This window comes from Phalangium opilio, unplaced genomic scaffold (assembly GCF_054372755.1).
Source record: "Phalangium opilio isolate 3A_F unplaced genomic scaffold, DU_Popi_V2 ptg000061l_1, whole genome shotgun sequence".
Classification (NCBI taxonomy): Eukaryota; Metazoa; Arthropoda; class Arachnida; order Opiliones; family Phalangiidae; genus Phalangium; species Phalangium opilio.
Window position 1 is genome coordinate 11,160,607 of NW_028324178.1, and position 21,108 is coordinate 11,181,714.

The following is a 21,108-nucleotide window of genomic DNA, read 5'->3' on the forward strand; positions in this document are numbered from 1 at the left end:
GGCGAAGAGGGTGGTGTCGATCCGGTGGCAGGCAGAGAGGGTGTTGGCGATCCGGTGGCAGGCAGGGAGGGTACAGGCGAAGAGGGTGTTGGCGATCCGGTGGCAGGCAGAGAGGGTGTTGGCGATCCGGTGGCAGGCAGAGAGGGTGTTGACGATCCGGTGGCAGGCAGAGAGGGTGTTAGCCATCCGGTGGCAGGCAGAGAGGGTGTTAGCGATCGAGTGGCAGAAAGAGGGTGCAGGCGAAGAGGGTGTTGGCGATCCCGTGGGAGGCGAAGAGGGTGTTGTCGATCCGGTGGCAGGCAGAGAGGGTGCAGGTGAAGAGGGTGTTGGCGATGCGGTGGCAGGCAGAGGGTGCAGGTGAAGAGGGTGTTGTCGATCGGGTGGCAGGCAGAGAGGGTGCAGGCGAGGAGGGTGTTCGCGATCCGGTGGAAGGCAGAGAGGGTGCAGGTGAAGAGGGTGTTCGCGATCCGGTGGCAGGCAGAGAGGGTGCAGGTGAAGAGGGTGTTGTCGATCTGGTGGCAGGCAGAGAGGGTGTTGGCGATCCGGTAACAGGCAGAGGGTGCAGGCGTAGAGGGTGTTGGCGATCCGGTAACAGGCAGAGGGTGCAGGCGTAGAGGGTGTTGGCGATCCGGTGGCAGGCGAAGAGGGTGTTGGCGATCCGGTGGCAGGCAGAGAGAGTGCAGGCGAAGAGGGTGTTGGCGATCGGGTGGCAGGCAGAGAGGGTGTAGGCGATCCGGTGGCAGGCAGAGAGGGTGTTAGCGATCGGGTGGCAGGAAGAGGGTGCAGGCGAAGAGGGTGTTGGCGATCCGGTGGCAGGCAGGGAGGGTGCAGTCGAAGAGGGTGTTGGCGATCCGGTGGGAGGCGAAGAGGGTGTTGTCGATCCGGTGGCAGGCAGAGAGGGTGCAGGTGAAGAGGGTGTTGTCGATCGGGTGGCAGGCATAGGGTGCAGGCGAAGAGGGTGTTGGCGATCCGGTGGCAGGCAGAGAGGGTGTTGGCGATCCGGTGGCAGGCAGAGAGGGCGTTGACGATCCGGTGGCAGGCAGGGAGGGTGCAGTCGAAGAGGGTGGTGTCGATCCGGTGGCAGGCGAAGAGGGTGGTGTCGATCCGGTGGCAGGCAGAGAGGGTGGTGTCGATCCGGTGGCAGGCAGAGAGGGTGTTGGCGATCCGGTGGCGGGCAGGGAGGGTGCAGGCGAAGAGGGTGTTGGCGATCGGGTGGCAGGCAGAGAGGGTGCAGGTGAAGAGGGTGTTCGCGATCCGGTGGCAGGCAGAGAGGGTGCAGGTGAAGAGGGTGTTGGCCATCGGGTGGCAGGCGAAGAGGGTGGTGTCGATCCGGTGGCAGGCAGAGAGGGTGCAGGTGAAGAGGGTGTTGGCGATCGGGTGGCAGGCGAAGAGGGTGGTGTCGATCCGGTGGCAGGCAGAGAGGGTGTTGGCGATCCGGTGGCAGGCAGGGAGGGTGCAGGCGAAGAGGGTGTTGGCGATCGGGTGGCAGGCGAAGAGGGTGGTGTCGATCCGGTGGCAGGCAGAGAGGGTGGTGTCGATCCGCTGGCAGGCAGAGAGGGTGTTGGCGATCCGGTGACAGGCAGGGAGGGTGCATGCGAAGAGGGTGTTGGCGATCGGGTGGCAGGCAGAGAGGGTGCAGGTGAAGAGGGTGTTCGCGATCCGGTGGCAGGCAGAGAGGGTGCAGGTGAAGAGGGTGTTGGCGATCGGGTGGCAGGCGAAGAGGGTGGTGTCGATCCGGTTGCAGGCAGAGAGGGTGCAGGTGAAGAGGGTGTTGGCGATCGGGTGGCAGGCGAAGAGGGTGGTGTCGATCCGGTGGCAGGCAGAGAGGGTGGTGTCGATCCGCTGGCAGGCAGAGAGGGTGTTGGCGATCCGGTGACAGGCAGGGAGGGTGCATGCGAAGAGGGTGTTGGCGATCGGGTGGCAGGCAGAGAGGGTGCAGGTGAAGAGGGTGTTCGCGATCCGGTGGCAGGCAGAGAGGGTGCAGGTGAAGAGGGTGTTGGCGATCGGGTGGCAGGCGAAGAGGGTGGTGTCGATCCGGTGGCAGGCAGAGAGGGTGTTGGCGATCAGGTGGCAGGCAGAGAGGGTGTTGGCGATCCGGTGGCAGGCAGGGAGGGTGCAGGCGAAGAGGGTGTTGGCGATCGGGTGGCAGGCAGAGAGGGTGCAGGTGAAGAGGGTGTTCGCGATCCGGTGGCAGGCAGAGAGGGTGCAGGCAAAGAGGGTGTTGGCGATCCGGTGTTGGCTTTCCGGTGGCAGGCGAAGAGGGTGTTGGCGATCCGGTGGCAGGCAGAGAGGGTGTTGGCGTTCCGGTGGTAGGCAGAGAGGGTGAAGGCGATCCGGTGGCAGGCAGAGAGGGTGTTAGCGATCGGGTGGCAGGAAGAGGGTGCAGGCGAAGAGGGTGTTGGCGATCCGGTGTTGGCTTTCCGGTGGCAGGCAGAGAGGGTGCAGGCGAAGAGGGTGTTGGCGATCCGGTGGCACGCAGAGAGGGTGTTGGCGATCCGGTGGCAGGCAGAGAGGGTGTTGGCGATCCGGTGGCAGGCAGAGAGGGTGTTGGCGATCCGGTGGCAGGCAGAGAGGGTGTTGGCGATCCGGTGGCAGGCAGAGAGGGTGTTAACGATCGGGTGGCAGGCAGGGAGGGTGCAGGGGAAGAGGGTGTTGGCGATCCCGTGGGAGTGGAAGAGGGTGTTGTCGATCCGGTGGCAGGCAGAGAGGGTTCAGGTGAAGAGGGTGTTGTCGATCGGGTGGCAGGCATAGGGTGCAGGCGAAGAGGGTGTTGGCGATCCGGTGGCAGGCGAAGAGGGTGTTGGCGATCCGGTGGCAGGCAGAGAGGGTGTTGGCGATCCGGTGGCTGGCAGAGAGGGTGTTGGCGATCCGGTGGCAGGCAGGGAGGGTGCAGTCGAAGAGGGTGTTGGCGATCGGGTGGCAGGCGAAGAGGGTGGTGTCGATCCGGTGGCAGGCAGAGAGGGTGGTGTCGATCCGGTGGCAGGCAGAGAGGGTGTTGGCGATCCGGTGGCAGGCAGGGAGGGTGCAGGCGAAGAGGGTGTTGGCGATCGGGTGGCAGGCAGAGAGGGTGCAGGTGAAGAGGGTGTTCGCGATCCGGTGGCAGGCAGAGAGGGTGCAGGTGATGAGGGTGTTGGCGATCGGGTGGCAGGCGAAGAGGGTGGTGTCGATCCGGTGGCAGGCAGAGAGGGTGTTGGCGATCCGGTGGCAGGCAGAGAGGGTGTTGGCGATCCGGTGGCAGGCAGAGGGTGTTAGCGATCGGGTGGCAGGAAGAGGGTGCAGGCGAAGAGGGTGTTGGCGATCCGGTGGCAGGCAGAGAGGGTGTTGGCGATCCGGTGGCAGGCAGAGAGGGTGTTAGCGATCGGGTGGCAGGAAGAGGGTGCAGGCGAAGAGGGTGTTGGCGATCCGGTGGCAGGCAGAGAGGGTGTTGGCGATCCGGTGGCAGGCAGAGAGGGTGTTGGCGATCCGGTGGCAGGCAGAGAGGGTGTTAGCGATCGGGTGGCAGGAAGAGGGTGCAGGCGAAGAGGGTGTTGGCGATCCGGTGGCAGGCAGAGAGGGTGTTGGCGATCCGGTGGCAGGCAGGGAGGGTGCAGGGGAAGAGTGTGTTGGCGATCCCGTGGGAGGCGAAGAGGGTGTTGTCGATCCGGTGGCAGGCAGAGAGGGTGCAGGTGAAGAGGGTGTTGGCGATCCGGTGGCAGGCAGGGAGGGTGCAGGGGAAGAGTGTGTTGGCGATCCCGTGGGAGGCGAAGAGGGTGTTGTCGATCCGGTGGCAGGCAGAGAGGGTGCAGGTGAAGAGGGTGTTGGCGATCCGGTGGCAGGCAGAGAGGGTGTTGGCGATCCGGTGGCAGGCAGAGAGGTGTTGGCGATCCGGTGGCAGGCAGGGAGGGTGCAGGGGAAGAGGGTGTTGGCGATCGGGTGGCAGGCATAGGGTGCAGGCGATCCGGTGGCAGGCAGAGAGGGTGTTGGCGATCCGGTGGAAGGCAGAGAGGGTGTTGGCGATCCGGTGGCAGGCAGAGAGGGTGTTGGCGATCCGGTGGCAGGCAGAGGGTGTTAGCGATCGGGTGGCAGGAAGAGGGTGCAGGCGAAGAGGGTGTTGGCGATCCGGTGGCAGGCAGAGAGGGTGTTGGCGATCCGGTGGCAGGCAGAGAGGGTGTTAGCGATCGGGTGGCAGGAAGAGGGTGCAGGCGAAGAGGGTGTTGGCGATCCGGTGGCAGGCAGAGAGGGTGTTGGCGATCCGGTGGCAGGCAGGGAGGGTGCAGGGGAAGAGTGTGTTGGCGATCCCGTGGGAGGCGAAGAGGGTGTTGTCGATCCGGTGGCAGGCAGAGAGGGTGCAGGTGAAGAGGGTGTTGGCGATCCGGTGGCAGGCAGAGACGGTGTTGGCGATCCGGTGGCAGGCAGAGAGGGTGCAGGTGAAGAGGGTGTTCAAGATCCGGTGGCAGGCAGAGAGGGTGCAGGCGAAGAGGGTGTTGGCGATCCGGTGGCAGGCAGAGAGGGTGTTGGCGATCCGGTGGCAGGCAGGGAGGGTGCAGGGGAAGAGGGTGTTGGCGATCGGGTGGCAGGCATAGGGTGCAGGCGAAGAGGGTGTTGGCGATCCGGTGGCAGGCAGAGAGGGTGTTGGCGATCCGGTGGCAGGCAGGGAGGGTGCAGGGGAAGAGTGTGTTGGCGATCCCGTGGGAGGCGAAGAGGGTGTTGTCGATCCGGTGGCAGGCAGAGAGGGTGCAGGTGAAGAGGGTGTTGGCGATCCGGTGGCAGGCAGAGACGGTGTTGGCGATCCGGTGGCAGGCAGAGAGGGTGCAGGTGAAGAGGGTGTTCAAGATCCGGTGGCAGGCAGAGAGGGTGCAGGCGAAGAGGGTGTTGGCGATCCGGTGGCAGGCAGAGAGGGTGTTGGCGATCCGGTGGCAGGCAGGGAGGGTGCAGGGGAAGAGGGTGTTGGCGATCGGGTGGCAGGCATAGGGTGCAGGCGAAGAGGGTGTTGGCGATCCGGTGGCAGGCAGAGAGGGTGTTGGCGATCCGGTGGCAGGCAGGGAGGGTGCAGGGGAAGAGTGTGTTGGCGATCCCGTGGGAGGCAGAGAGGGTGCAGGCGAGGAGGGTGTTCGCGATCTGGTGGCAGGCAGAGAGGGTGCAGGCGAGGAGGGTGTCCGCGATCCGGTGGCAGGCAGAGAGGGTACAGGTGAAGAGGGTGTTCGCGATCCGGTGGCGGGCAGAGAGGGTGCAGGTGAAGAGGGTGTTGTCGATCTCTTGGCAGGCAGAGAGGGTGATGGCGATCCGGTGTTGGCTTTCCGGTGGCAGGCAGAGAGGGTGCAGGCGAAGAGGGTGTTGGCGATCCCGGTGGCAGGCAGAGAGCGTGTTAGCGATCGGGTGGAAGGAAGAGGGTGCAGGCGAAGAGGGTGTTGGCGATCTGGTGGCAGGCAGAGAGGGTGTTGGCGATCCGGTGGCAGGCAGGGAGGGTGCAGTCGAGGAGGGTGTTCGCGATCTGGTGGCAGGCAGAGAGGGTGCAGGCGAGGAGGGTGTTCGCGATCCGGTGGCAGGCAGAGAGGGTGCAGGTGAAGAGGGTGTTCGCGATCCGGTGGCAGGCAGAGAGGGTGCAGGTGAAGAGGGTGTTGTCGATCTCTTGGCAGGCAGAGAGGGTGTTGGCGATCCGGTAACAGGCAGAGGGTTTAGGCGTAGAGGGTGTTGGCGATCCGGTGGCAGGCGAAGAGGGTGTTGGCGATCCGGTGTTGGCTTTCCGGTGGCAGGCAGAGAGGGTGCAGGCGAAGAGGGTGTTGGCAATACGGTGGCAGGCAGAGAGGGTGCAGGCGAAGAGAGTGTTGGCGATACGGGGGCAGGCAGAGAGGGTGTTGCGATCCGGTGGCAGGCAGAGAGGGTGTTAGCGATCGGGTGGCAGGAAGAGGGTGCAGGGGAAGAGGGTGTTGGCGATCGGGTGGCAGGCATAGGGTGCAGGCGAAGAGGGTGTTGGCGATCCGGTGGCAGGCAGAGAGGGTGTTGGCGATCCGGTGGCAGGCAGAGAGGGTGTTGACGATCCGGTGGCAGGCAGAGAGGGTGTTGGCGATCCGGTGCCAGGCAGGGAGGGTGCAGTCGAAGAGGGTGGTGTCGATCCGGTGGCAGGCGAAGAGGGTGGTGTCGATCCGGTGGCAGGCAGAGAGGGTGGTGTCGATCCGGTGGCAGGCAGAGAGGGTGTTGGCGATCCGGTGGCAGGCAGAGAGGGTGCAGGTGAAGAGGGTGTTCGCGATCCGGTGGCAGGCAGAGAGGGTGCAGGTGAAGAGGGTGTTGTCGATCGGGTGGCAGGAAGAGGGTGCAGGCGAAGAGGGTGTTGGCGATCCGGTGGCAGGCAGAGAGGTCGTTGGCGATCCGGTGGCTGGCAGAGAGGGTGTTGGCGATCCGGTGGCAGGCAGGGAGGGTGCAGAAGAAGAGGGTGTTGGCGATCGGGTGGCAGGCGAAGAGGGTGGTGTCGATCCGGTGGCAGGCAGAGAGGGTGTTGGCGATCCGGTGGCAGGCAGGGAGGGTGTTGGCGATCCGGTGCCAGGCAGGGAGGGTGCAGTCGAAGAGGGTGGTGTCGATCCGGTGGCAGGCGAAGAGGGTGGTGTCGATCCGGTGGCAGGCAGAGAGGGTGGTGTCGATCCGGTGGCAGGCAGAGAGGGTGGTGTCGATCCGGTGGCAGGCAGAGAGGGTGTTGGCGATCCGGTGGCAGGCAGAGAGGGTGCAGGTGAAGAGGGTGTTCGCGATCCGGTGGCAGGCAGAGAGGGTGCAGGTGAAGAGGGTGTTGTCGATCGGGTGGCAGGAAGAGGGTGCACGCGAAGAGGGTGTTGGCGATCCGGTGGCAGGCAGAGAGGTCGTTGGCGATCCGGTGGCTGGCAGAGAGGGTGTTGGCGATCCGGTGGCAGGCAGGGAGGGTGCAGTCGAAGAGGGTGTTGGCGATCGGGTGGCAGGCGAAGAGGGTGGTGTCGATCCGGTGGCAGGCAGAGAGGGTGTTGGCGATCCGGTGGCAGGCAGGGAGGGTGCAGGCGAAGAGGGTGTTGGCGATCGGGTGGCAGGCAGAGAGGGTACAGGTGAAGAGGGTGTTCAAGATCCGGTGGCAGGCAGAGAGGGTGCAGGTGAAGAGGGTGTTCACGTTCCGGTGGCAGGCAGAGAGGGTGCAGGCGAAGAGGGTGTTGGCGATCCGGTGGCAGGCAGAGAGGGTGTTGGCGATCCGGTGGCAGGCAGGGAGGGTGCAGGGGAAGAGGGTGTTGGCGATCGGGTGGCAGGCATAGGGTGTTGGCGATCCGGTGGCAGGCAGAGAGGGTGCAGGCGAAGATGGTGTTGGCGATCCGGTGGCAGGCAGAGAGGGTGTTGGCGATCCGGTGGAAGGCAGAGAGGGTGTTGGCGATCCGGTGGCAGGCAGAGAGGGTGTTGGCGATCCGGTGGCAGGCAGAGAGGGTGTTGGCGATCCGGTGACAGGCAGTTAGGGTGCAGGCGAAGAGGGTGTTGGCGATCGGGTGGCAGGCAGAGAGGGTGCAGGTGAAGAGGGTGTTCGCGATCCGGTGGCAGGCAGAGAGGGTGCAGGCAAAGAGGGTGTTGGCGATCCGGTGGCAGGCAGAGAGGGTGTTGGCGATCCGGTGGCAGGCAGAGAGGGTGTTAGCGATCGGGTGGCAGGAAGAGGGTGCAGGCGAAGAGGGTGTTGGCGATCCGGTGGCAGGCAGGGAGGGTGCAGGGGAAGAGGGTGTTGGCGATCCCGTGGGAGGCGAAGAGGGTGTTGTCGATCCGGTGGCAGGCAGAGAGGGTGCAGGTGAAGAGGGTGTTGTCGATCGGGTGGAAGGAAGAGGGTGCAGGCGAAGAGGGTGTTGGCGATCCGGTGGCAGGCAGAGAGGTCGTTGGCGATCCGGTGGCTGGCAGAGAGGGTGTTGGCGATCCGGTGGCAGGCAGAGAGGGTGCAGGTGAAGAGGGTGTTCAAGATCCGGTGGCAGGCAGAGAGGGTGCAGGTGAAGAGGGTGTTCGCGATCCGGTGGCAGGCAGAGAGGGTGCAGGCGAAGAGGGTGTTGGCGATCCGGTGGCAGGCAGAGAGGTGTTGGCGATCCGGTGGCAGGCAGGGAGGGTGCAGGCGAAGAGGGTGTTGGCGATCGGGTGGCAGGCAGAGAGGGTGCAGGTGAAGAGGGTGTTCAAGATCCGGTGGCAGGCAGAGAGGGTGCAGGTGAAGAGGGTGTTCGCGATCCGGTGGCAGGCAGAGAGGGTGCAGGCGAAGAGGGTGTTGGCGATCCGGTGGCAGGCAGAGAGGTGTTGGCGATCCGGTGGCAGGCAGGGAGGGTGCAGGGGAAGAGGGTGTTGGCGATCGGGTGGCAGGCATAGGGTGCAGGCGAAGAGGGTGTTGGCGATCCGGTGGCAGGCAGAGAGGGTGTTGGCGATCCGGTGGAAGGCAGAGAGGGTGTTGGCGATCCGGTGGCAGGCAGAGAGGGTGTTGGCGATCCGGTGGCAGGCAGAGAGGGTGTTAGCGATCGGGTGGCAGGAAGAGGGTGCAGGCGAAGAGGGTGTTGGCGATCCGGTGGCAGGCAGAGAGGGTGTTGGCGATCCGGTGGCAGGCAGAGAGGGTGTTAGCGATCGGGTGGCAGGAAGAGGGTGCAGGCGAAGAGGGTGTTGGCGATCCGGTGGCAGGCAGAGAGGGTGTTGGCGATCCGGTGGCAGGCAGGGAGGGTGCAGGGGAAGAGTGTGTTGGCGATCCCGTGGGAGGCGAAGAGGGTGTTGTCGATCCGGTGGCAGGCAGAGAGGGTGCAGGTGAAGAGGGTGTTGGCGATCCGGTGGCAGGCAGGGAGGGTGCAGGGGAAGAGTGTGTTGGCGATCCCGTGGGAGGCGAAGAGGGTGTTGTCGATCCGGTGGCAGGCAGAGAGGGTGCAGGTGAAGAGGGTGTTGGCGATCCGGTGGCAGGCAGAGAGGGTGTTGGCGATCCGGTGGCAGGCAGAGAGGTGTTGGCGATCCGGTGGCAGGCAGGGAGGGTGCAGGGGAAGAGGGTGTTGGCGATCGGGTGGCAGGCATAGGGTGCAGGCGATCCGGTGGCAGGCAGAGAGGGTGTTGGCGATCCGGTGGAAGGCAGAGAGGGTGTTGGCGATCCGGTGGCAGGCAGAGAGGGTGTTGGCGATCCGGTGGCAGGCAGAGGGTGTTAGCGATCGGGTGGCAGGAAGAGGGTGCAGGCGAAGAGGGTGTTGGCGATCCGGTGGCAGGCAGAGAGGGTGTTGGCGATCCGGTGGCAGGCAGAGAGGGTGTTAGCGATCGGGTGGCAGGAAGAGGGTGCAGGCGAAGAGGGTGTTGGCGATCCGGTGGCAGGCAGAGAGGGTGTTGGCGATCCGGTGGCAGGCAGAGAGGGTGTTAGCGATCGGGTGGCAGGAATAGGGTGCAGGCGAAGAGGGTGTTGGCGATCCGGTGGCAGGCAGAGAGGGTGTTGGCGATCCGGTGGCAGGCAGGGAGGGTGCAGGGGAAGAGTGTGTTGGCGATCCCGTGGGAGGCGAAGAGGGTGTTGTCGATCCGGTGGCAGGCAGAGAGGGTGCAGGTGAAGAGGGTGTTGGCGATCCGGTGGCAGGCAGGGAGGGTGCAGGGGAAGAGTGTGTTGGCGATCCCGTGGGAGGCGAAGAGGGTGTTGTCGATCCGGTGGCAGGCAGAGAGGGTGCAGGTGAAGAGGGTGTTGGCGATCCGGTGGCAGGCAGAGAGGGTGTTGGCGATCCGGTGGCAGGCAGAGAGGTGTTGGCGATCCGGTGGCAGGCAGGGAGGGTGCAGGGGAAGAGGGTGTTGGCGATCGGGTGGCAGGCATAGGGTGCAGGCGATCCGGTGGCAGGCAGAGAGGGTGTTGGCGATCCGGTGGAAGGCAGAGAGGGTGTTGGCGATCCGGTGGCAGGCAGAGAGGGTGTTGGCGATCCGGTGGCAGGCAGAGGGTGTTAGCGATCGGGTGGCAGGAAGAGGGTGCAGGCGAAGAGGGTGTTGGCGATCCGGTGGCAGGCAGAGAGGGTGTTGGCGATCCGGTGGCAGGCAGAGAGGGTGTTAGCGATCGGGTGGCAGGAAGAGGGTGCAGGCGAAGAGGGTGTTGGCGATCCGGTGGCAGGCAGAGAGGGTGTTGGCGATCCGGTGGCAGGCAGGGAGGGTGCAGGGGAAGAGTGTGTTGGCGATCCCGTGGGAGGCGAAGAGGGTGTTGTCGATCCGGTGGCAGGCAGAGAGGGTGCAGGTGAAGAGGGTGTTGGCGATCCGGTGGCAGGCAGAGACGGTGTTGGCGATCCGGTGGCAGGCAGAGAGGGTGCAGGTGAAGAGGGTGTTCAAGATCCGGTGGCAGGCAGAGAGGGTGCAGGCGAAGAGGGTGTTGGCGATCCGGTGGCAGGCAGGGAGGGTGCAGGGGAAGAGGGTGTTGGCGATCGGGTGGCAGGCATAGGGTGCAGGCGAAGAGGGTGTTGGCGATCCGGTGGCAGGCAGAGAGGTTGTTGGCGATCCGGTGGAAGGCAGAGAGGGTGTTGGCGATCCGGTGGCAGGCAGAGAGGGTGTTGGCGATCCGGTGGCAGGCAGAGAGGGTGTTGTCGATCCGGTGGCAGGCAGAGAGGGTGCAGGTGAAGAGGGTGTTCGCGATCCGTTGGTAGGCAGAGAGGGTACAGGTGAAGAGGGTGTTGGCGATCCGGTAACAGGCAGAGGGTGCAGGCGAAGAGGGTGTTGGCGATCGGGTGGCAGGCATAGGGTGCAGGCGAAGAGGGTGTTGGCGATCCGGTGGCAGGCAGAGAGGGTGTTGGCGATCCGGTGGAAGGCAGAGAGGGTGTTGGCGATCCGGTGGCAGGCAGAGAGGGTGTTGGCGATCCGGTGGCAGGCAGAGAGGGTGTTGGCGATCCGGTGGCAGGCAGAGAGGGTGTTAGCGATCGGGTGGCAGGAAGAGGGTGCAGGCGAAGAGGGTGTTGGCGATCCGGTGGCAGGCAGAGAGGGTGTTGGCGATCCGGTGGCAGGCAGGGAGGGTGCAGGGGAAGAGAATGTTCGCGATCCGTTGGTAGGCAGAGAGGGTGCAGGTGAAGAGGGTGTTGGCGATCCGGTAACAGGCAGAGGGTGCAGGCGAAGAGGGTGTTGGCGATCGGGTGGCAGGCAGAGGGTGCAGGTGAAGAGGGTGTTGTCGATCGGGTGGCAGGCAGAGAGGGTGCAGGCGAAGAGGGTGTTCGCTATCCGGTGGCAGGCAGAGAGGGTGCAGGTGAAGAGGGTGTTCGCGATCCGGTGGCAGGCAGAGAGGGTGCAGGCGAGGAGGGTGTTCGCGATCTGGTGGCAGGCAGAGAGGGTGCAGGCGAGGAGGGTGTTCGCGATCCGGTGGCAGGCAGAGAGGGTGTTCGCGATCCGGTGGCAGGCAGAGAGGGTGTTCGCGATCCGGTGGCAGGCAGAGAGGGTGCAGGTGAAGAGGGTGTTGTCGATCTGGTGGCAGGCAGAGAGGGTGTTGGCGATCCGGTAACAGGCAGAGGGTTTAGGCGTAGAGGGTGTTGGCGATCCGGTGGCAGGCGAAGAGGGTGTTGGCGATCCGGTGTTGGCTTTCCGGTGGCAGGCAGAGAGGGTGCAGGCGAAGAGGGTGTTGGCGATACGGTGGCAGGCAGAGAGGGTGTTGCGATCCGGTGGCAGGCAGAGAGGGTGTTAGCGATCGGGTGGCAGGAAGAGGGTGCAGGGGAAGAGGGTGTTGGCGATCGGGTGGCAGGCATAGGGTGCAGGCGAAGAGGGTGGTGTCGATCCGGTGACAGGCGAAGAGGGTGGTGTCGATCCGGTGGCAGGCAGAGAGGGTGTTGGCGATCCGGTGGCAGGCAGAGAGGGTGTTGGCGATCCGGTGGCAGGCAGGGAGGGTGCAGGCGAAGAGGGTGTTGGCGATCCGGTAACAGGCAGAGGGTTTAGGCGTAGAGGGTGTTGGCGATCCGGTGGCAGGCGAAGAGGGTGTTGGCGATCCGGTGTTGGCTTTCCGGTGGCAGGCAGAGAGGGTGCAGGCGAAGAGGGTGTTGGCGATACGGTGGCAGGCAGAGAGGGTGTTGCGATCCGGTGGCAGGCAGAGAGGGTGTTAGCGATCGGGTGGCAGGAAGAGGGTGCAGGGGAAGAGGGTGTTGGCGATCGGGTGGCAGGCATAGGGTGCAGGCGAAGAGGGTGTTGGCGATCCGGTGGCAGGCAGAGAGGGTGTTGGCGATCCGGTGGCAGGCAGGGAGGGTGCAGGGGAAGAGTGTGTTGGCGATCCCGTGGGAGGCGAAGAGGGTGTTGTCGATCCGGTGGCAGGCAGAGAGGGTGCAGGTGAAGAGGGTGTTGGCGATCCGGTGGCAGGCAGAGAGGGTGTTGGCGATCCGGTGGCAGGCAGAGAGGGTGCAGGTGAAGAGGGTGTTCAAGATCCGGTGGAAGGCAGAGAGGGTGCAGGCGAAGAGGGTGTTGGCGATCCGGTGGCAGGCAGAGAGGGTGTTGGCGATCCGGTGGCAGGCAGGGAGGGTGCAGGGGAAGAGGGTGTTGGCGATCGGGTGGCAGGCATAGGGTGCAGGCGAAGAGGGTGTTGGCGATCCGGTGGCAGGCAGAGAGGTTGTTGGCGATCCGGTGGAAGGCAGAGAGGGTGTTGGCGATCCGGTGGCAGGCAGAGAGGGTGTTGGCGATCCGGTGGCAGGCAGAGAGGGTGTTAGCGATCGGGTGGCAGGAACAGGGTGCAGGCGAAGAGGGTGTTGGCGATCCGGTGGCAGGCAGAGAGGGTGTTGGCGATCCGGTGGCAGGCAGAGAGGGTGTTAGCGATCGGGTGGCAGGAAGAGGGTGCAGGCGAAGAGGGTGTTGGCGATCCGGTGGCAGGCAGAGAGGGTGTTGGCGATCCGGTGGCAGGCAGGGAGGGTGCAGGGGAAGAGAATGTTGGCGATCCGGTGGCAGGCAGAGAGGGTGTTGGCGATCCGGTGGCAGGCAGAGAGGGTGCAGGTAAAGAGGGTGTTCGCGATCCGTTGGTAGGCAGAGAGGGTACAGGTGAAGAGGGTGTTGGCGATCCGGTAACAGGCAGAGGGTGCAGGCGAAGAGGGTGTTGGCGATCGGGTGGCAGGCATAGGGTGCAGGCGAAGAGGGTGTTGGCGATCCGGTGGCAGGCAGAGAGGGTGTTGGCGATCCGGTGGAAGGCAGAGAGGGTGTTGGCGATCCGGTGGCAGGCAGAGAGGGTGTTGGCGATCCGGTGGCAGGCAGAGAGGGTGTTGGCGATCCGGTGGCAGGCAGAGAGGGTGTTAGCGATCGGGTGGCAGGAAGAGGGTGCAGGCGAAGAGGGTGTTGGCGATCCGGTGGCAGGCAGAGAGGGTGTTGGCGATCCGGTGGCAGGCAGGGAGGGTGCAGGGGAAGAGAATGTTCGCGATCCGTTGGTAGGCAGAGAGGGTGCAGGTGAAGAGGGTGTTGGCGATCCGGTAACAGGCAGAGGGTGCAGGCGAAGAGGGTGTTGGCGATCGGGTGGCAGGCAGAGGGTGCAGGTGAAGAGGGTGTTGTCGATCGGGTGGCAGGCAGAGAGGGTGCAGGCGAAGAGGGTGTTCGCTATCCGGTGGCAGGCAGAGAGGGTGCAGGTGAAGAGGGTGTTCGCGATCCGGTGGCAGGCAGAGAGGGTGCAGGCGAGGAGGGTGTTCGCGATCTGGTGGCAGGCAGAGAGGGTGCAGGCGAGGAGGGTGTTCGCGATCCGGTGGCAGGCAGAGAGGGTGTTCGCGATCCGGTGGCAGGCAGAGAGGGTGCAGGTGAAGAGGGTGTTGTCGATCTGGTGGCAGGCAGAGAGGGTGTTGGCGATCCGGTAACAGGCAGAGGGTTTAGGCGTAGAGGGTGTTGGCGATCCGGTGGCAGGCGAAGAGGGTGTTGGCGATCCGGTGTTGGCTTTCCGGTGGCAGGCAGAGAGGGTGCAGGCGAAGAGGGTGTTGGCGATACGGTGGCAGGCAGAGAGGGTGTTGCGATCCGGTGGCAGGCAGAGAGGGTGTTAGCGATCGGGTGGCAGGAAGAGGGTGCAGGGGAAGAGGGTGTTGGCGATCGGGTGGCAGGCATAGGGTGCAGGCGAAGAGGGTGGTGTCGATCCGGTGACAGGCGAAGAGGGTGGTGTCGATCCGGTGGCAGGCAGAGAGGGTGTTGGCGATCCGGTGGCAGGCAGAGAGGGTGTTGGCGATCCGGTGGCAGGCAGGGAGGGTGCAGGCGAAGAGGGTGTTGGCGATCCGGTAACAGGCAGAGGGTTTAGGCGTAGAGGGTGTTGGCGATCCGGTGGCAGGCGAAGAGGGTGTTGGCGATCCGGTGTTGGCTTTCCGGTGGCAGGCAGAGAGGGTGCAGGCGAAGAGGGTGTTGGCGATACGGTGGCAGGCAGAGAGGGTGTTGCGATCCGGTGGCAGGCAGAGAGGGTGTTAGCGATCGGGTGGCAGGAAGAGGGTGCAGGGGAAGAGGGTGTTGGCGATCGGGTGGCAGGCATAGGGTGCAGGCGAAGAGGGTGTTGGCGATCCGGTGGCAGGCAGAGAGGGTGTTGGCGATCCGGTGGCAGGCAGAGAGGGTGTTGACGATCCGGTGGCAGGCAGAGAGGGTGTTGGAGATCCGGTGGCAGGCAGGGAGGGTGCAGTCGAAGAGGGTGGTGTCGATCCGGTGGCAGGCGAAGAGGGTGGTGTCGATCCGGTGGCAGGCAGAGAGGGTGTTGGCGATCCGGTGGCAGGCAGAGAGGGTGTTGGCGATCCGGTGGCAGGCAGGGAGGGTGCAGGCGAAGAGGGTGTTGGCGATCGGGTGGCAGGCAGAGAGGGTGCAGGTGAAGAGGGTGTTCGCGATCCGGTGGCAGGCAGAGAGGGTGCAGGTGAAGAAGGTGTTGGCGATCCGGTGGCAGGCAGAGAGGGTGCAGGCAAAGAGGGTGTTGGCGATCCGGTGGCAGGCAGAGAGGGTGCAGGCGAAGAGGGTGTTGGCGATCCGGTGGCAGGCAGAGAGGGTGCAGGTGAAGAGGGTGTTGGCGATCCGGTGGCAGGCAGAGAGGGTGCAGGTGAAGAGGGTGTTGGCGATCAGGTGGCAGGCAGGGAGGGTGCAGGCGAAGAGGGTGTTGGCTATCGGGTGGCAGGCAGAGAGGGTGCAGGGGAAGAGGGTGTTGGCGATCCGGTGGCAGGCAGAGAGGGTGCAGGCGAAGAGGGTGTTGGCGATCCGGTGGCAGGCAGAGAGGGTGCAGGCGAAGAGGGTGTTCGCGATCCGGTGGTAGGCAGAGAGGGTGCAGGCGAAGAGGGTAGTAGTATAGACCCACACTTCGTACCTCCGTAGGTGTAGAATGTAGGTGTAGAGTGTAGGTGTAGAATGTCAAGGTCACTGTGTTAATGACCTATGACGTCATTATGTCACGCCCACTTGGGAAACCCCGCGCGCCCCCTCGCGGGAAAGCACTGCGCGGGAATCTGGCAGTCCTGTCTCTTCTACAACTGTATCTGTGACGTCATTGGCGGGAAAGTCTACAACTGTATCTGTGACGTCATTGATAAGAGACGAGAATGGATAGCTTTAAACGTACATTGCCAAGGGTTAATGAAAGGTCTCTGCTGGAAGTTGCGCAATCCATTCTAATTTTTAGTTTGACTCTGAATTTCAACCTTTTTTCAAGGAGTTTATTTTGATTTTGGTACTGTTTTAATGGTAATTAAAAGGTACACGTAAAAGCGTAATTAATATATAAGCAATTCATCTTAGACGTAATAGTAGAAAGCATAATTAGCCTCTGAAAATCAAAGTGATACTGGTGTGTTAGCGTCTATTTGTAAACCTTGGCTAAATTCTGCCTATAAAAAAGAGTTATAAAGTCAACAATCATCAAGATCAGGATATCATATTATATGCAAGACTTGCACCCGGACTGTTCAGCGGCCATAGAACTAATTCTTCACTTGTCTCAAGTCTTTGACCATTCCGTCCAATCTTTCATCATTGTTAAGCAAGTCTTTCAACTCATCCCCGCGGAAATCAATTTATCCCATCAACCCAGAATTGTCGAGTCACGTCAGCAACTATTAAACCTATATGAACAAGCTGTTGAATTGAAAAAAAAGTATAAGAAAAGAAATCCAAGATTGATGAACTAACGAGACAAGTTTCTCTGGATACTACCTTGGTTTTATTTCAAACTGCCGCTGCCCAAGTTGAAGGAGAGACTGAAAGCATTGCTCAAAATTTTTTGGAGACCCAACTTTGTGTGGAGCTTTTTCTGGAGATGTTTTTGTTGCATTTGAGGAGTGTCAAAACTGAGAAAATGTCTGATATTTTAGATCAAAGTTCGAGACAAAACTCCGCAAGCTCTTCTTATTTTGGAAATTCAGCTAGGGCTAGCCCATGGCCTGCAAGACCCGCTACTTCACCATCATTACCAAATGAGGGTTTCCCCTTACTATACTCCACTCCCACAACCTCCTCTTGGTTATAGAGTACCCAATTATTATCCTAATCGATAAATTTTAATTGTATAATTGTTTTTCACTTTTAAAATAAGACATTAGTTTGTTAAATTGTAAATATTGCTCTTTTGTAGATGTTTGATTAAACCATCAAAATTTTATTTGTATAATTGTTTTTCGCTTTTAAAATAAGACATTAGTTTGTTAAATTGTGAATAGTGCTCTTTTGTAGATGTTTGATTAAACCATCAAAATGTCAAAAATATTTGTAGAAAAAATGCTTGTCAATTAATTGTAAAGAAAAACAAAATATTGTGTTTTGGTGTGTTTTATTACAGTTTAAGTGAATTTTAGAGTGATTTATTGCAGTTTTAGTGTGTTTTATTGTGTTTTACTGTGTTTTATTGTAGTTTTATTGTACCTTAGTGTGTTTTATTATGGTATAGTGTAGTTTTAGAGTGTTTTATTGTGCTTTTAGTGTGTTTTACTGTGTTTTGGTGTGGTTTTAGTGTATTTTATTGTGTTTTTCTGTGTTTTGGAGCGTTTTTATTGTAGTTTTAGTGTATTTCAGTGTATTTTGTTGTAATTTAAGTTGTTCGTCATAATTAAAGTGTGTTTTATTGTTCTTACATTTTTTATTATTATTTTTTATTTTTTACACAAAGATGATTTTCTCTCATCAGGTAAAGTTTGTCGCATTTGAAGCAACGGTTTTTCGTGTCGCATTTGGTGGATTTTAAATGCCAAAAAAAAAATTTTACTGTGTTGCCTCTCGCTTTTATAACGGATTTAGCCGTAAACCGACAAATTGCACCTTCTTCGGAACATTCGGCGTTACGAGCGTCCTTCGTTGACGAATACGTACCGCATACACACTCTATCCGGACTCAAAGGTTGAAATTTTTCTTCTATCGGGTGTATGTGATTATTTTTTGTTACAAAAACAGTGTGATGTCTTAAAGGACAATTGAGATCTCCATCGCAATAAAACGTTTGTCCGGCGTGATCTGGAAACTCAATAAGACTTCCGCCGCATTGATAACATCCAGTCGGATAAGGTTTCATTTTATCGGTAGATATATTATCAAGAACTAGAACTAAACGATTTTTTCGACTAATGCGTTAGCAAAAACTAGAAACTGTCAATTAAAAATTAAAAGCAAAAACAAAATCTATCAACGTCGACGTACTAAGCATTCAAAATCAAGAATAACTGAATCAGAACTCTGGTTATCCAGCAGATAGACTTTTCGTAACGGGGGGGGGAAAGAATCATATTATATTAATAAATCCACGGTACTATAATCATCAACCGAATACACCCTCAAGTAACATTGGCTCGCTCGTTAACGTATCTGCCTTTAAACTCGTTGTTCTATTTATCACGAGTTCGAATCCCCTTATCGAGAGTCCTTAACAAGCGAACCAAGGTTACTTTTGTAAAGGATATATTTTTATCTCTTATAATAAACAGTTGCTTTTATAAAGCGAAAACAAGGTTGGTTGACGTCAAAGATAATTCGAAATATATTTTTCTCTCTTATAACAGTTGCTTTTATAAAGCAAAGACAAGGTTGGTTACCGTCAAAGATAATTCGAAATATATTTTTCTCTCTTATAACAGTTGCTTTTATAAAGTAAAGACAAGGTTAGTTGATGTCAAATATAATTCGACGTATGACGTCAAGGTTAGCATGATAAAAATTTATTTTGCTCCTTTATAACTTACAGTTGTTGGTTATAGACTTCGTTCCATAAAATACTATCAAACTAGCTAGGACCCGAGGATTCTTTGTACCTGAAGGTGAATAATATAGCGCCTATACCGTGATAAAAATATATTTTGCTTCGTTATAATTAACAGGTGTTTTTATAAAGCAAAAACAAGGTTGGTTGGCGTCAAAGATAATTCGATATATACGTATGACGTCAAGGTTATAATATATTTTTCTCCGTTATAACTAACAGCTGTTTTTGTAAAACGGAAACAAGATTTTTTTATATCTATGATAGTTCAAAATGTACTTATTTTAACGTGATACGTCGACCGTTCTAGATATAGTATATAACGCCGCAATTCGTAGCGTACAATTACTTGAGCCAATATCTCTCGACCATAAACTATCTAAATTCTCACGATGTCTTTGAACATGGTAAGATTTTTTTAATTTTCCACGTTGTTAAAACTGCATGTCCAATTGTATCATTATTGTCTTTAGACGGCAAATCAAACGTGGGAAACTATCGAAATTAAATTTAATCAGAGTGAAAATATCGGTGTAAAATTAGTTAAATTAAACAATAAATTATATATAGATATCAGAAGATACGCTTTTAAAAAACCCCTTATATATGGAGTATGTATTTCGGTAGATTTGATAAAAGAAGTTAAACAAGTTGGGAAAACCAAAATATTACCTCTCCGAGTCGGTGGAAAAGACTAATATACGACTCAATATCGAAATACTAGACCAACATTTTTTCGCTTTGTTTTGTCTAACGAGGCTTAAGTCATTGAATAGTTTTCTCTACATTGTCAAAATATATGATCATCCGCTAATCCTAGGTTTCAAATCATTACTTACAAAGAATATGTAAGTTCTATGTTAAATTTTATTCTCTGATGCATACCACTAGCTTTGCCTTATATAACGTTTAATTCAGAATAAAATCTGTAAGACACAATTTCCATTAGAACATACCTTTACGAGAAGATCTTGTTTCCGTTCTAACGAAAAATTGAACTTTCCTTATCAGTTTTTCAAGGTTATAGAACTGAAAGGGTTTCTTTTACCTTAGCGTTTATCTCGGTAATTTTAAAGTTCACTTTCAAATCATGAATCTTTATTTAATCTCTAGTCTCCCTAATTAAAACAACATGAAATGTCCTAAACATATCTCTAATTTTCATTACTACCAATTTATGCAAAACTACTAATGGCTAATTCGAACCAAAAAAAAACAACCACTCGTACGTCAAAAACAAGGTTCTGGGAAAACCCACTTATGTTTAGTAAGTCGACAGAATTAATAATAATAAAATATTTATTGACTGTGCTCATCAAGTGTCCAATATAAACTGACTACAAAGTAGGTAGCTCCTTTATGAGGAAACCTCGTTAATCGCTATAGGTGGCGCGCACTAGTGGAATAGATCAGGGTATACTAGTGGCGAGACTAACAATATATGATAATGTTATAAAGAGTATATAGCAAGAGTATATATCAAGTGTATTAATAAAGTATATAACAGGAGCATATAACATATTTCATTCTTTAAAAAATTTAAGTATTACGAAAAGTTTTGGATTGAAAATATTAGTTCTTGTTCGGGTTGACCTTGGTTGTTGTGTACTTGCTGTAAATGTGTAAATGGTGCTCGTGTGCTGGGTATGGCGGATACAGAAATTGTCTTGGGAAATGGGGAAGTTCCCGGAGAAATTCGAGTAGCGCTGTTCGGGTGTTGTCCAGCGTCTGAGCAGTCGTCGTGCCAGAAGTACTTAAAGTCCTAATGTTTGATATTGATGTTGTACGTGGCGGTTCGACTTTACGCGGTGTAATTACAACCACTATTTGCTTTTGGTCTGGTCTTGACGTTTGAAGTATAGTAGGAGATCGGATCTCTGTTGCTGAAATCGGTGAATGAGTTTGAGTTGTTAAGACTGAAATTTGATTTTGCAAGGGTCGTGGTGTTGGAGATGTGTTCTGCGTTGCCGAGGTCGGTGAATAAATTTGAGTTGTTGAAATTGAAGTTTGTTTTTGTATGGGTGATGGTAATCTTTCTAGTCTGACTCTTGAAGTTGTTCGGTAAGTATTGGCCGCAGGATCGGGTAGATTGGTTTAAGTTTGCCTCAAATGCTTAACACAATTGCCCTCCACCTGTTGTACTTCTTGTGCCGTGTTGGGTTCAGCGTAGTCGCTTTGAGGTACCGTACTGTGTAGGTGTGTCGGACGTATTTGGTGGTGAGTTCTCCGCAATGTTTTTCCGTCATTTATCTTCAGGATATACGACAAGGGCTCTTTGCTTCCGTGTAGTACTTCTGCAGGTTTCCATTACCGTGGTCCGACATGGTAATATACTGGTCTCCCGGCCTTTAGGGTTTCAGGTATTGTGCGGTGCGCGTAATTTTGACGTTTAATTATTGGGTTTTTTAATCCAGTAAGGTTTGCGAATATGACAAGTTGAAAAGTGCGTTCGAAGTGTTTGTTTTGTTTATAGTTAACGGTGTTCTGGTACGGCGTCCTTTTAACATCTCGCTGGGTGACGGTAGCTTTCCAATGGGCGTCGAACGATATTCCATAAGAACATACTGTAGGTCACGACCTTCCTGTTGCGCTTTGATTGCCAGGTTGTTTATTGTTTGTATGGTTCGTTCTGTCATACCATTGCTTTTTATGAATGGTATGCGCTGGATGTTACGTGTTCTACTGCCCATTGTTGGAGTAAACCCTTGAAAAAGCTCGAGTTAAAGGGAGGACCATTAACAGACAACAATTTCTGCGGAGCACCATATCGACAGAATTGTGGATTTAGGAACTTTATTATCGCTTTATCATTAGTGATTCGTAACACTTGAGCTTCTACGCATTTGGAGTAATAGTCAACTAGAATGATCAGATTTGTATTATTGATGTGGAAGAGATCCGCACCAACAGTGTGCGAGGGTAGCTGAAGTACATCGTGAGGCGTAAGCGCATAGCGTGTTGGAACGGTCCCTTTTTTCGGCAAGTTGTACAGTTCTGGACATACTTTGTGATGTCTCTTTTCATTTGTGGCCAGTAGAGATACAGC